General features: G+C 47.6%; 1 pseudogene; it reads left to right on the forward strand.

The window, feature by feature from the left end:
- The first annotated feature begins 4468 nt into the window (after positions 1-4468).
- LOC129625226 (arrestin domain-containing protein 2-like) lies at positions 4469-12470 on the forward strand (annotated as a pseudogene).
- The last annotated feature ends 786 nt before the right edge of the window (positions 12471-13256 follow it).

Here is a 13256-nt window from a genome sequence, read left to right on the forward strand (position 1 = left end):
GGTGTGAGACATGGCAGTCCGAGATGCCCAGGCCGGGGGCTTCCTTGGCAGCGAATGCAGAGGATGACTCTGGAACAATATGTGAACAGGCCAGGCTATGCAGGGTGTCAAATACCGAGCTCAGGAATTTGGAACTTTTCTCTTCTCAGCAGAGAGAGCCCCTGGGAGGCCTTCCAGTCCAAGAGTGCTGGTTTTGGATGGAGAGTTGTGCCAGCAGCCTGGAGCAGGGACTAGAAAGCAGAGGGGTCCCAGGGAAGGAGCCCAGGTGGAAGGCTTTTACAGCTGGCCAGGCCTGTGGGTCTGAGCAGAGGATGTGGTAGGAGCCCCTGAGGTGGATTTGAGGGAGCTCTGGAAGATGGGAGTGTGGGGCTGAGGCAGACAGGATGGAGTGGGGAGGGGAGAAGGGGGAGGGGGAAAGGGAGGAGGGGGGAGGAGCCTAGAGGGTGTTCAGATGCTTTGTGGGGGGCAGATTAAGAGAAGGAGCAATGAGTTCCAATTTACATGTGTTGGGATTTTCAGACTCATGGCACCTCCACAAGGAAGTGGGGAACAGGCACTCAGATCCAGCCTGGACCTCGATCTGGACAGGGTGAGGATGGTGGGAAGGTTGGGTGTGAGGGTGGGGGAGGGGGAATCGGCAGGCAGGGGTGGATGGGAGAGCCAGCACAGAGAAGGCAGTAGGATGAGCCTCTGAAGACCCAGGGCCTCCCTGGTAACTCAGCTGGTAAAGAATCTGCCTGCAATGCAGGAAACCCCGGTTCCATTTCTGGGTTGGGAAGATCCTCTGGAGAAGGGATAGGCTACCCACTCCAGTACTTGGGCTTCCCTGGTGGCTTAGCTGGTAAAGAATCCGCCTGCAGTGCGGGAGACCTGGGTTTGATCCCTGGGTTGGAAAGATCCCCTGGAGAAGGGAAAGGCTACCCGCTCCAGTATTCTGGCCTGGAGAATTCCATGGACTGTATAGTCTATGGGGTCGAAAAGAGTCGGACACAACTGAGTGACTTTCACTGAAGATCCAAGGGGCTTGGGTGGGATCCTGGAGAAAAAGATACACTTTTAGGGCTGGTGGAGGCAGACTTAGAAAAAGTGGAGGAAAAGAACAAATTAGAAAAATAGGCTGTTGGTTGGTTGTCGTATTATCTCCATGCTGCAGATGGGGAAGTGAGAACTAAGACACTTAAATGGCTTGTCCTCGGTCCCTCTGCTCATGAGAGTGGAGCTGGGGTTTTGAATCTAAGCCTCTTTGGCTCCAGCATCTATAAGCTCTCTTCTGGGCTGCAACCCCAGGAGGCAAATCCCACCCCCAGATAGGGAATACACAGATTCATAGATTGGGGGAGGGGAAGAGGCCGCAAAAGAAACTAGAGAAAGCCAGTGGAGAGCTTTGTATGAAGGGAGTGGGTTTTTCTTTACCTCTCCTCCATAAGAATATTCTGAAGCAAATCCCAGACTTCATATCACATCATCCATAAATATTTCAGTCTGTATCTCAATATGATAAGGACTCTTTCTTTAACATCGGCACAATACCATTATTACACTTATAGAAAAATCTGACTGTAATTCCTATTAACTGAACCTATTGAGGGCAATTTGACAAGACCTCAGAATGTGCTTATCTTTAGCTGGTATTGTCACAGAACCATGATAAGGAATTTAAATTTTCCCAAGATAATTACAGTGAAGGCCGAACAGGGGATTGGAAATGCAGAAGATGTGAGAAGCTCTGGGGGCCCTGGAATGGAAATGTTATAAAAGAAAAAAGAAAAAAAAAAAAAGTCTGGAAAGGTTTGCAGAGTACAAAAGAAAAGAATCTTCTTCCCAACTTCCCTTTTCCTCACACAAGGGCCTTTAGTCATAAATGTGAAATGGGAACCAGGTCTAAAGTGAAACGAAACAGATAAAAATAACACAATGAGTAGCTGCTAAACCTAACAAGACAGATTCATGGGGCTGGTTTCCCACCAAGGCTCTCCAGCCCGCTCACTTCGTAGATAAGGACTGTCTTGCAGCTGCTCTGAGGACATTCGCTTTCTGGGAGGTCCTGCGTATTATTTACTACTTGGAGTATCAGCTGGACACGACCCTTCCACTGGGCTTCAGGAAACCTGATTTCTAGGTCCAGCTCCTCTACGAACTTGCTCTGTGATCTTGGCCAAGTTACTTCCCCTCTCTGAGCTGATCTGCAACATGAGGGTGTTAGACCCCAAGAAGTTCCCTTTTAAGCTTTTAACTCTGTGATTCAATGGATACCTAATGAAATGGCACTCATGCCCTTGAGTTTACAAAGCGTTACCGGGATATGGTATGATGTTACCCGTGTCTGCAGAACGCATGGCCAGATGAAGGATGCCATGCTTTTATCAGGCAGGTTCGTGGTCCAAAATCTCCTGCGGTTGCTCTCGGTTGAGCCCCTGGAAGACATCTGAAAGGTGGCTCCATGTGAGCTCTCGGGAAAACCAGCAGTGGATGGAGACCAGATGGAAACTGCACGGAGCCATCTGCAGATGGAGCTGGTTGCCTGAGGCCCAGGAAGCAAATTGTAGAAATAAGTTTAAATGACAGCCCGATGGTTTTTGTATAGCAGGTAAAAGGGTTGATGGATGGCAACCAAGGATTGGAAGCTGAGAGGGAGCTACAGGGAAGGGGCCAGTGGGAAGCTGTCAGACCATGTTGCTATATGCTGCTGGGATTCTGGGCCTCGGCCTGGGGAGCTGCGTTCGAGCAGAATCTTAGGACCTAGGTTTGGTGGGGAGCCAGAGGAAGATACAAGAGAACATGAGCTGGAAAGGGCAGAAGGGTAGGGGAGAAATAAAACAGACCCTGTCTGGGGCCAGAAGAGCAGCCCTGTCCAGAAACCCTGACCCCCGCCAGCTCCCCGCCATCACACTCGGAGGAGAGGATGTGCAGAGCTCAGCTCCAGCTGCCCCATTTCTTTCCTTCAATTCCTCTAATGAGCTCTGCTCTTTGCTACAAAGAGCTTTTGCCAGAGCTGTGTCCTCTGCCTGGAAGGTAACTCTTCTCCTCTGGTCAACTTCCACTTAGACCTCAGCTCAAACCTGCCACCTCCAGGAAGCCCTCCTTGATCTCCCTATCTAAGACAAACCACTTCGTCTTTAGGTCCTCATCACCGTTACATACTTAAAAAAAAAACAAAACAGCACTCTTCACTGTTTATAATTTGTCATGTTTTTATGTGATCCTTTTTTATTTTTTGAATATTTATTCATTTACTCATAATGAAATTATGGTCTAAATATCTCCAATATCTAGGAAACCAGAGGATACATTTATACAAAGTCAGCCTTTCAAGTATTCAAAGGTGCAAAAATGACAGATTAGCATCTCAAACTACTGATTTAGCAGACCAGCTCCCTCACTTCCACACATCAATATTTGACGCAAAAATGCTCTTTTGGCAAAACCTGTAATGCTAAGAGGAAGGACAAGGTGCCATTTCATAATGTGAGCCTTTTTTAAAATCCAAATTTTGAACTAACTGCAAGCTTTCAGAAAAATTCTAGGAATAATATCAGTACAAAGAACTCCTTCCCATATACTCTGCCTCCATTCAACAATTGTCAGTATTTTGTCTCATTTGCTTTATCATTTTCTCTCTCTGTTTCTCTCCGTGTATGTATATATGTAATAGATTACAGAGGTAATATATACAATCATAAATGTATAGATAATATATGATATATGATTATTTTTCTGAACTTCTTGAGATAAGTTGCAGATATCTTGCCCCTTTACCCTGAAATACTTAAGCATTATTTCCTGAGAACAAGATCATTCACTTAGAAAACCACAGCACAATTAAACTGTCTGATTCTTTGAATAATGTCTGTCTCCTTTTACTTAAATGTAGGCTCCTTAATGGCTGGGGCCACTCTTGCCCGCTGCCCACATTTGCATCACCCATCGTAGCATCTGGCACACCTCTGGTGCTCTACAGATATTTGTTGAACATACAAGAAATCCTGAATTTGGAGGGACCTGTCACTAAAATTGCATTCTGCCCCAGCCGGGAGCTTTCTCACTCGGGATGCTGTGTGCACTAAACAGGGTTGGGTGTTTGGACTTGTCTGCCTGCTTCCATTTCTGTGGGGCATCAGAATCCCACTGCGGGAAATTACAGCGCCTGAAGATTTGGCTTCTGTCAGTTTCAAATCCTCTCCCACCAGCCCTGGCCCTAGCTCAGTCACAGTCATGACTGGCAGCCACCTTTCCTCCGGCCCCATGACACCTGTTGGCCATCACACCCAGTTAATTGGCCCCACAAGAGAGTTCTGGCAAAGGCAGCTGGTATGCCGGCCAATCTTCCCAGGCAATTGCTTGCATGAGGCATTGGCCTTGGCTTTGGAAACTGCCCTCGAAGGCCTTGGCCCACGTGGTTTTTGGGGCTACCTTACAACCCACGCTGGGTGTTGTATTTCCTTAGTTAACAGAGGAGCTGATGGAGGGGATGGACGTGCTTTACCCCGAAAGACTGAAGCATTATTTCCTGTTTCAGGGCGAGTGGGAGGTGGAGCCCAAAGCTCATGGAATCCTGAGTACGAGAGGCCTTTTGAGATGGTTAGGATGCTTGTCTCCAAGCCTCAGTTTCTGAACCTCCTGGGCACTTGTTAGAAACGCTCCACCTCATACCTATTGAATCTGAATCTCTTGGGATGGGTGCAGCAATCTGTGTGTGTGTGTGTTTTAAATCATTATTATCTTTTAATTAAAAAAAAATTTTTTTTCAGCTGCACTAGGTCTTCGTTGTGGTTCGCAGCTCTCGCGTAGCGGCGCCCGGGCTCTAGAGCATGCAGGTTCCATAGCTGTGGCTCTCAGGTTCTTTAGCTGAAGAACAGGCTCAGTTGCCCTGTGGCATGCGGTATCCCAGTTTCCGGACCATGGATCGAACCCGTGTCCCCTGTATGGGAAGACGGATTCCCAACCACTGGACCATCAGGGAAGTCTCACAATCTGTGTTTTCGATCCCTCAGTTGGAAAGATCCCCTGGAGGAGGGCATGGCAACCCATTCCAGTATTCTTGCCTGGAGAATCCCCATGGACAGAGGAGTCTGGTGGGCTACAGTCCATGCGGTCTCAAAGAGTTGAACACGACTGAGCGACTAAGCACAGCACAGCACACCAGGTGATTTGGCTACATGCTCAGGTTTGTGACCCTCTGCTCTAGGCTGACCCCACCAGTTTTCAAGGGAGGACCTCAATCCTTAGGAAGGTCACCTTGACGCCTCCTCTCATGCAGGCATCTTCTCTGCTCATTGCAGCATATCTGCAGCTTGCTGGTGGGTTTTTTTTTTTTTAATGTTTTCAGAATCATAAATAAGCTTATCACAGGCTATTACATTACCATGGCAACCTGGCAGCTGGTTAGAAAGAAGCAGGTAGCACAGCTGCCTTGGGGTCTCAGTGGCACTAAAGTAATTGTGGATTTTTTCTCTGCCAGTCTCTGCCTGGTCTCTTTGTTTTTCTCCTCTTTTCCTCCTCCTTTCTTCTCTGTTTGGCCCTTATTCCTCTCTCATCTCATTAGAAGCAACATGTGTTCTAATTGTTTTAGATTTTCCAAGGGCTGCCAAATCTAACCTCTCCTTTGAAACTAACAATAACACCATGAAATGGGCCGATGTGAGCAGGGCTATTTTACTGCTTTTTTATACCCATCAAAATGCTGTATTAAAATGTTCTTGAATTGATTAATTTATATTTTGATAAGGTACCTGCATAGAGTGCAAAATTCAAAAGGTACAAAGTGGCACACACTAAGAGTAAGTCATGGACTTCCCTGGTGGCCCAGCGGCTAAAAATCTGCCCGCTAATGCAGGGGACGTGGGTTTGATCCCTGATCCAGGAAGATTCCACATGAGGTGGGGGCAACTAAGCCTGTGCCCTGTGACTAGCGAGCCTACATGCCCTAGGGCCTGTGCTTTTCAACAAGAGAAGCCACCACGATGAGAAGTCCGCTCGCCGCAACTAGAGAAAGTCTGTGCGCGTCAACAAAGACCCAGTGCAGCCAGAAAAATAAAATAATTTTTTAAAAAGAGTATGTCACCCCGTGACTCACCAGGATCCAGATCTTAGTGATCCTTCTCTAGCATTTAGAGTTGCCTCGTGCTTTTTAATAGCTGCATATCCCATGGCTGTAGATGTACCATCACTTATTTAAGTGGTCCCCTGTTGATAGATATTTGGGTTACTTCCAGTCTTTTGCTATTTTCATCCCCATTTTAAAGCCTGGGAACTCCATGATTCAGAGAAGGAAGTGTGGTCTGTGGAAACTCCCAAAGCAGTTGTGTGCATCTGCAGGCATTGCTTAGCTACTGAATCTAAGAAAAAAGGAAAAAAAAAAAGAAAAGAAAAGAAAAGAAAAAAGGAAGAGTTGACTGACTCCTGAATTGCAGACAAGAAAGAGCTACCCAGAGACCTGATTTCTTTTCTTGCCTTGCTAGTGTCTTACCTAGTTCAATTAAATTCTGCTAACATTGCCTGATGCCTGATATGTAGTTAAATAATTGTTTGTGAAAGTGTTTCATATCTGTCTTCCCTGCTAGGTGATAATCTTTGTTAGGGCAGGGACTGTGTTTTCTTCCCTACTGCATCCCTAACGGGTATTATACTCCTAGCAAACACTGAGTGTACAATAGATGCTCAACAAATAGCTGTTGAATGAATGAATGAATGGGCCAGGATTCTGTGTGGTTAAGATAAAGGGCTTGGAGGCCTGGGCTTGAATCCTGACTCTAACACTTATTAGCTGTATAATCGAAGACCCGTCACTCAGCATCTCTGTACCTCAGTTTCCTTGGCTGTGAAATGGGAATGCACTCTCCTGTTTGTTGGCAGGATCAAGTGAGTAATTGCAGATCAAGTGTCTAACACAAGGTCTGTAGAAAGTGAAGCTCAGCCATTTCTCTCAGCTTCTTCCAGGGTCATGTATGGCAGGGGAATTCTGATGGGGGAAACAAAAAAATCTTCTAAGACAAGCTAATTTGAGCTGGGCCCTGGGGAGGAGTTAAGATTCCGATTTGTGTGGCTAGGGCCAGATCTCTTTACTGAGTTCATCCAACTACAAAATGGAGATGATACACCAAGTTTCTGGCTTCCTCTGGGGAGATGGTCCCACTTAAAGCCCCCAAGAAGGAAGATAGCTCACAATTAAAAGTCACCATCATTATTTAGCTGGAAAAGTGCCTTCACAGAACAAGTGAACTGATCTCCACTAAATATGACTCTGCTTGTGTTGTGCATAATTGAATATTTAGTGTGGATTTAAAAAAAAATTTTGTATTGGGGTATAGCTGATTAACAAACACTGTTGTGATAGTTTCGGGTGAGCGTTGAAGGGACATTCATATACATGATTCCATTCTCCCCCAAGGGCTTCCCAGGTGGTGTTAGTGGTAAAGAATCCGCCTGCCAGTGCAGGAGACACAAGAGACATGGGTTTGATCCCTGGGTCAGGAAGATCCCCTGGAGGAGGAAATGACAACCTGTTCTAGTATTCTTGCCTGGAAAAACTCCATGAACAGAGGAGCCTGGGGGCCTACGTACAGTCCATGGGGCTGCAAATAGTCAGATATGATGGAGCAACTAAACGTACATTCTCCCCCAAACTCTGGTCCCATCCAGGCTGCTGCATAACATTGAGCAGAGTTCCATGTGCTACACAGTAGGTCCTTGTTAGTTATCCATTTTAAATATAACGGTGTGTACATGTCCATCCCAGACTCCCTAACTATCCCTTCCCCCATTCTTCCCCATGGCAGCCAGAATCTCCTTCATGAAGTCTGCGAGTCTTTGTTTTGTAATTAAGTTCATTTGTATCGTTTCTTTTTAGATTCCACATATGAGGGCTGCCATATGATATTTCTCCTTCTCTGTCTGACTTACTTCATTCAGCATGACACTCTCTAGGTCCTTTCATGTTGCCACAAATGGCATTATTTCATTCTTTTTAATGACTGAGTAATATTCCATTGCATATATGTACCACGTATTGTTTATCCATTTCTCTGCTGATGGACATTTAGGTTGCTTCCATGTCTGGAGTATTGTAAACAGTGCTGCAATGAACATCAGGGTGCGTGTATCTTTTGGGATCATGTTTTTCTCCAGATATATGCCCAGGAGTGGGATTGCAGGGTCATATGGTAGCTCCTGTTTTAGCTTTTTAAGGAACCTCCATTCTGTTCTCTATAGTGGTTGTACCAATCTACATTCCTACCCAAAAGTGTGGAGGGTTCCCATATGCTCTCCAGCATTTATTGTTTGTGGGTTTTTTGATGATAGCCATCCTGGCTGGTATGAGGTGAAATCTTATTGTAGTTTTGATTTGCATTTCTCTGATAATTAGCGATGCAGAACATCTTTTCATGTGCCTGGTTTAATGCAGCACTTCATAAAGGTGGAGGTAATTAGCACCATCCAGATGCTGGCTTCCTGTGAAGTTTTTGCTGCTTCCATGGCTGAAGGATTTTCAAGGAGATGAAGCTCTGGACTCTTTTCAGAACTTCAGTACTCTGGAAATATGAGCCCTGACCTGGCCTTTGCTTCAGCTGTAACCTCCTCCTGGAGATTGAATGTCACCTACTCTAGGATGCCCTCCATGATCAATGAAAGCAAAGTCTGATGCTTCTTCTGATTCTTACATCGTTCTGCACACACTTCTTTTGTAGAAACTCAAAATATCCTATTGTGTTCGTTTGTATCTATTCTGTCTCTCTCACCAGAGCCTAAGATCTTATTCCAGTGTTTCCCTGACATATAGTTGGCTCTCAGTGAATTTCTGCTGGATACAACTTTTCAGGTTTCAAAATTGTGGGAAACCTGGGGTCTTGAGAACAAGTTATAGCATTTGGATTTTCCTGGGAAGGGCAAACCCTCTGTGGTGTTGATGTGTACTCTACCTTCTGATGGAAGTCCTGTGTGATGACTTAATGAGCCCGTGGGTGAACCTCTCCTCCTCTGAAGCAGACATGCTCCTGGAGTATTCTAGAGCAGACATGCTCCTGGAGTATTCTAGAGCACAGTATTAGGATCTGAGTTTACTGATGCTGAAGCTGGAGCTCCAATACTTTGGCCACCTGATGTGAGGAGCCAACTTTGATGACCAATGACCATCATTGGAACAGACCTTGATGCTGGGAAAGATTGAAAGCAAAAGAAGTCAGCAGAGGTTTAGATGGTTGGATAACATCACTGACTCAATGGACATGATTCTGAGCAAGCTCTGGGAGATAGTGAAGGACAGGGAAGCCTGTTGTGCTTCCATGGACACTAAATGTGTCCAGTTTAGTGACTGGACAACAACAACAAACCATGGGTTTATAATTTTTTAATGAATTAATTTATTTTTGGCTGTGGGGGCTACTCTCTAGTTGCGATACGTGAGCTTCTCATTACAGCGGCTTCTCTTTTGTGGAGCACAGGCTCTAGAGCACAGGCTTAGGAGCTGTGGGGCATGGGCCCAGTTGCCCCACAGCATATGGAATCTTCCTGGACTAGAGATCAAATCCATGTCCCCTGCACAGACAGGTGAGTCTTAACCACTAGACCACCGGGGAAGTCCACCATGGGTTTATAGACACTCAAGTGTGAAATCTAGCCTTTAGTTCAAGTTCACACCTTGTAGAAAGCAAGAGAACAGTCCATAAATTATCAAAGTTGGTTATCTGCTAGAAGGCTCCTGGAGGCCCAGAGAAAGAATCCAAAATATGATGAGCCTCCACTATTGTTTAGGCTCTGCTGGCTCCAAGATGAATGTGTTCCTTGCCTTTCTGGCACATAAAGTATGTCCTCCCCATTTGGAGAGAAATACATAAAATATGCTTCCTCACCAATGGATACATTCTGGATTTACCAGGATGCACCACACTCAACATTCCTCGTTTCTTGCTGGAGCCAAACCTAAGGGCAGAGAAGGAGTTAATGGAACACGGCAGGACTGAAGGCGCTCAGGCAGGAACCCCAAGGTCAGGCGTGGCCAGGATCCACTTGCTCCGAACAAGGCCCTAGACTTGGGACCCTTCGAGCTGGCACTCCTGCCCCAGGTTCAGAATCTGGAGTGGGGGATTCTGATGGGCCGTGCTTCAGTTCAGCATCTTTGCTCCAGCCTGAGGAGAGGGTGTGTTCATCCCATCCACTTGCCACAGTGAGGGGGGCCTGTCTCCTCCTACCTCTTGGGAGTCCCACAAATGGGGGTTCAGATTTTGGGCAGCCCAAGAGACAAATGGCAGTTTTTCCCCGACTCTGTGAACTCCATATTCTCTTGTAGTACTCTTCAGAAGAGCTCCATGTCCTACTCACTCAACAAACATTCATTTCAACCTACACGTACCCCAGGCAGGGTGCTAGGTGCTGGGAGGTAGGAGTGAACAACGGAGACAGAGTTTATATCCTAGAGGGGGAGAGACTGATGACAACAAGCACATAAGACAACCTGTGATGAATGCTATAAAGGAAATAGGCAGGAAGCTGTGATAGAAAGTAAAAGAGATCTACTTAGAGAAGTTTTGTAATCTATTCCCCAAAACTTAGTGGCTTAAAATATCCATCCATGATTTTGTGGGTCAGGAATTTGGGAAAGGCTGGGCTGAGAGGTTCACCTCTGCTCCAAGTGGGATAAGTTGAGGTGTTTGGGGCTGAGGCATCCCATTCCAAGATGGTTTCTTTTTTGCTCACAACTTTGTAGTGAAAAACTTCAAATATACAAAAAAATAAAGTTGAAAGAATTGTATAGCACATGCTATGCCTACCACTTAGATTCTACACTTAACATTCTACCATCTTTGCTTTATCACACATCTGTCTGTCTTTCTACCTCTCCAAATGGCTTCTTCACTCCTAGGTCTGGTGTCTGCTCAGATTCCCTTCCTCCCTATGTGGCTTGGACTTCTCACAGCTCACTGGTCTAGGGCTGGTCATACCTCTTAGCTGATGGCTGACTTTCAGGCCAGTTGGGCACGAAGTCTGAGATGGACACAGCATCTCTTCCATTGTACGTAGTTGGTCCAAGCAATCATAGGGCAGAAAAGACCCTACCCTGTGGGATGAACAACACTGCTGGAGCCATTTCTAGAAAAAATAACTAGCTAGAAAAGGTGATCATGGGAGATGTTTCTGAAAAGGTAGTGTTTGGGATGAGCCCTGAGTGATGCAAATGAGCCTCTCTTGTGAAGAGCAAGGAGCAGAGGTGAAGACATCAACAAAGGCAAAGGTTTGGAGGTGGAAAAGCAAGTCTTGTGCCTCACTTTCCTTTGTGTATGTGTTAACTGCTCAGTCGTGTCTGACTCTTTGCGACTTGGTGGACTGTAGCCCGCCAGGCTCCTCTGTCCAGGGAATTCTCCAGGTAAGAATACTGGAGTGGAGTCTCTGGCCCAACCTTCAAGTGCGCCTGTGCGCGCCTGGTGGGATAGAGTCCTGAGACTGCAGCCATAGAGCTGCCAGGGGTTCGAAGCCAGGGGCCGAGTTCGTATCCCCGCAGCGATGCTGTTTGACAAGATACTGGAGAGACCACAACGCTGCCTCCTAGGCGTCATGAATTCCCATTCAGCTTCCAGCTGCCACCGACGCTAGTGACTTCCTTTGAAGGCAAACACGGCAGTGTCAGATACTGCATCAAAGCCACCCTCCACCGGCCCTGGTCCCTGCCCGTCGGACAAAGAAGGTGTTTACTGTTATTGAGCCTGTGGACAGCAACACACCGCTCTGCTGGCCCCTCAAGCCGGAGCTCGGGAAAAGATCGCCCAATCCTGGTACAATAACCATGGCCTTGTCTTCCTCTCAGCCAAGATCGACGGCAAGGGCTACACATCAGGTGAAGTGATCCCTGTCTTCGCCGAGATCGACAATGGCTCCACGCGCCCCGTGCTCCCTCAGGCAGCTGTGGTCCAGACCCAGACCTTCATGGAGCGAAGTGCCCGCAAACAGAAGCGAGCTGTGGTGGCTACCCTCTTGGGGGAGCTTGTGGGCCCCAGGTGGCGGGCACTGTGGCAGGGCCAGGCACTGTGGCAGGGCTGGGCTCTGCGGATCCCTCCCGTCCTTCTATCTTGCACGGTCGTGTGCTACACGTGGACTATGCCCTCAAGGTCTGTGTGGACATCCCGGGCTCATCCAAGCTGCTCTTGGAGCTCCCACTGGTCTTCGGCACCATCCCCCTGCACCCTTTCGGCAGCCGCTCATCCAGTGTGGGCAGCCATGCCAGCTTCCTGATGGACTGGGGCCTGGGGTTCCTGCCAGAGCAGCCTGAAGCCCCTCCTGAGTACTCCGAGGTGGTGCCCGATAAGGAGGTGGCAGCCATGGAACAGAGCCTCTTGCCACTACTGCAAGACCCTGATGTGAGCATGGAAGTCCCCTTCTTTGCCTACATCCAGGAGTTCCACTACCGTCCACCACCCCTGTACTCCGAGGACTATCCAAACCCACCCTCCGAGGCCAGGAGGCCCTGCTGCATGACCTGCTGAGTGTCAAGTGGAAACTTCAAAGGATAAGGTGTTTACACATGCTTCCAGCCACCGTGGACATGAGCAAGGAGTGGCTAGATGAAGAACAGACTGGGCTGACTACATTGAAGTTGGGGAAACTGAGTCTCAGAACAAAACGGGGCCATTCCAACATCACACAAAGGAAGAGCCAGTCTGGAGTCTTGACATATCTGGACTGGTCCTCATAAGGTACCAGATACCCACAGTAGGATCTGAGAAACCATTCAACCAGTCTGTGTCGGCCTATGTTCCCTCAGAAACCTCCAGTCTGGGAGCGACAGAACCAGACATAAATACTTCCAGACCCACAGGACCAGAGGAAAGGACTGCGAGCTGGGAGAGTCCAAAGAGGGAGTGGAGAAGGCTTCCTGGGGAAAGGGCATTTTAGCTAAGGCTTTGGTGTAAGAACAAGAGCTTGGTAGGCAGGCAAGCAAGAGGAAAAGTCAAAGAAGGTCAGAGCTGACTGATGTTCGGAGACTGTCCCCTTCATCTTTGGAGTGGGGCTCAGAGAGCAAGCACCTCAGTCGAGGCCATACTGCAAGGTCCAGGAGGCAAGAGTGCCCAGGAACGAGGTATTCAGGAAAGCAGACCATCAGGGCCATGTGGGGCTGAAGGGTGGCAGGTGCAGCAACTCCAGCCTTAAAACCTTTGAAAACCAGAGACTCCTGTCCCAGGCTGGAGCGCCTGGGCGCCTCCAGACGCTCCAGCACATGAGCACCGCCTGGGTACTGCATGGCCTGAAAAACACAGGTTCAAAGGAAGACA

Source organism: Bubalus kerabau, chromosome 13 (assembly GCF_029407905.1).
Source record: "Bubalus kerabau isolate K-KA32 ecotype Philippines breed swamp buffalo chromosome 13, PCC_UOA_SB_1v2, whole genome shotgun sequence".
In the NCBI taxonomy this organism is placed as follows: domain Eukaryota; kingdom Metazoa; phylum Chordata; class Mammalia; order Artiodactyla; family Bovidae; genus Bubalus; species Bubalus kerabau.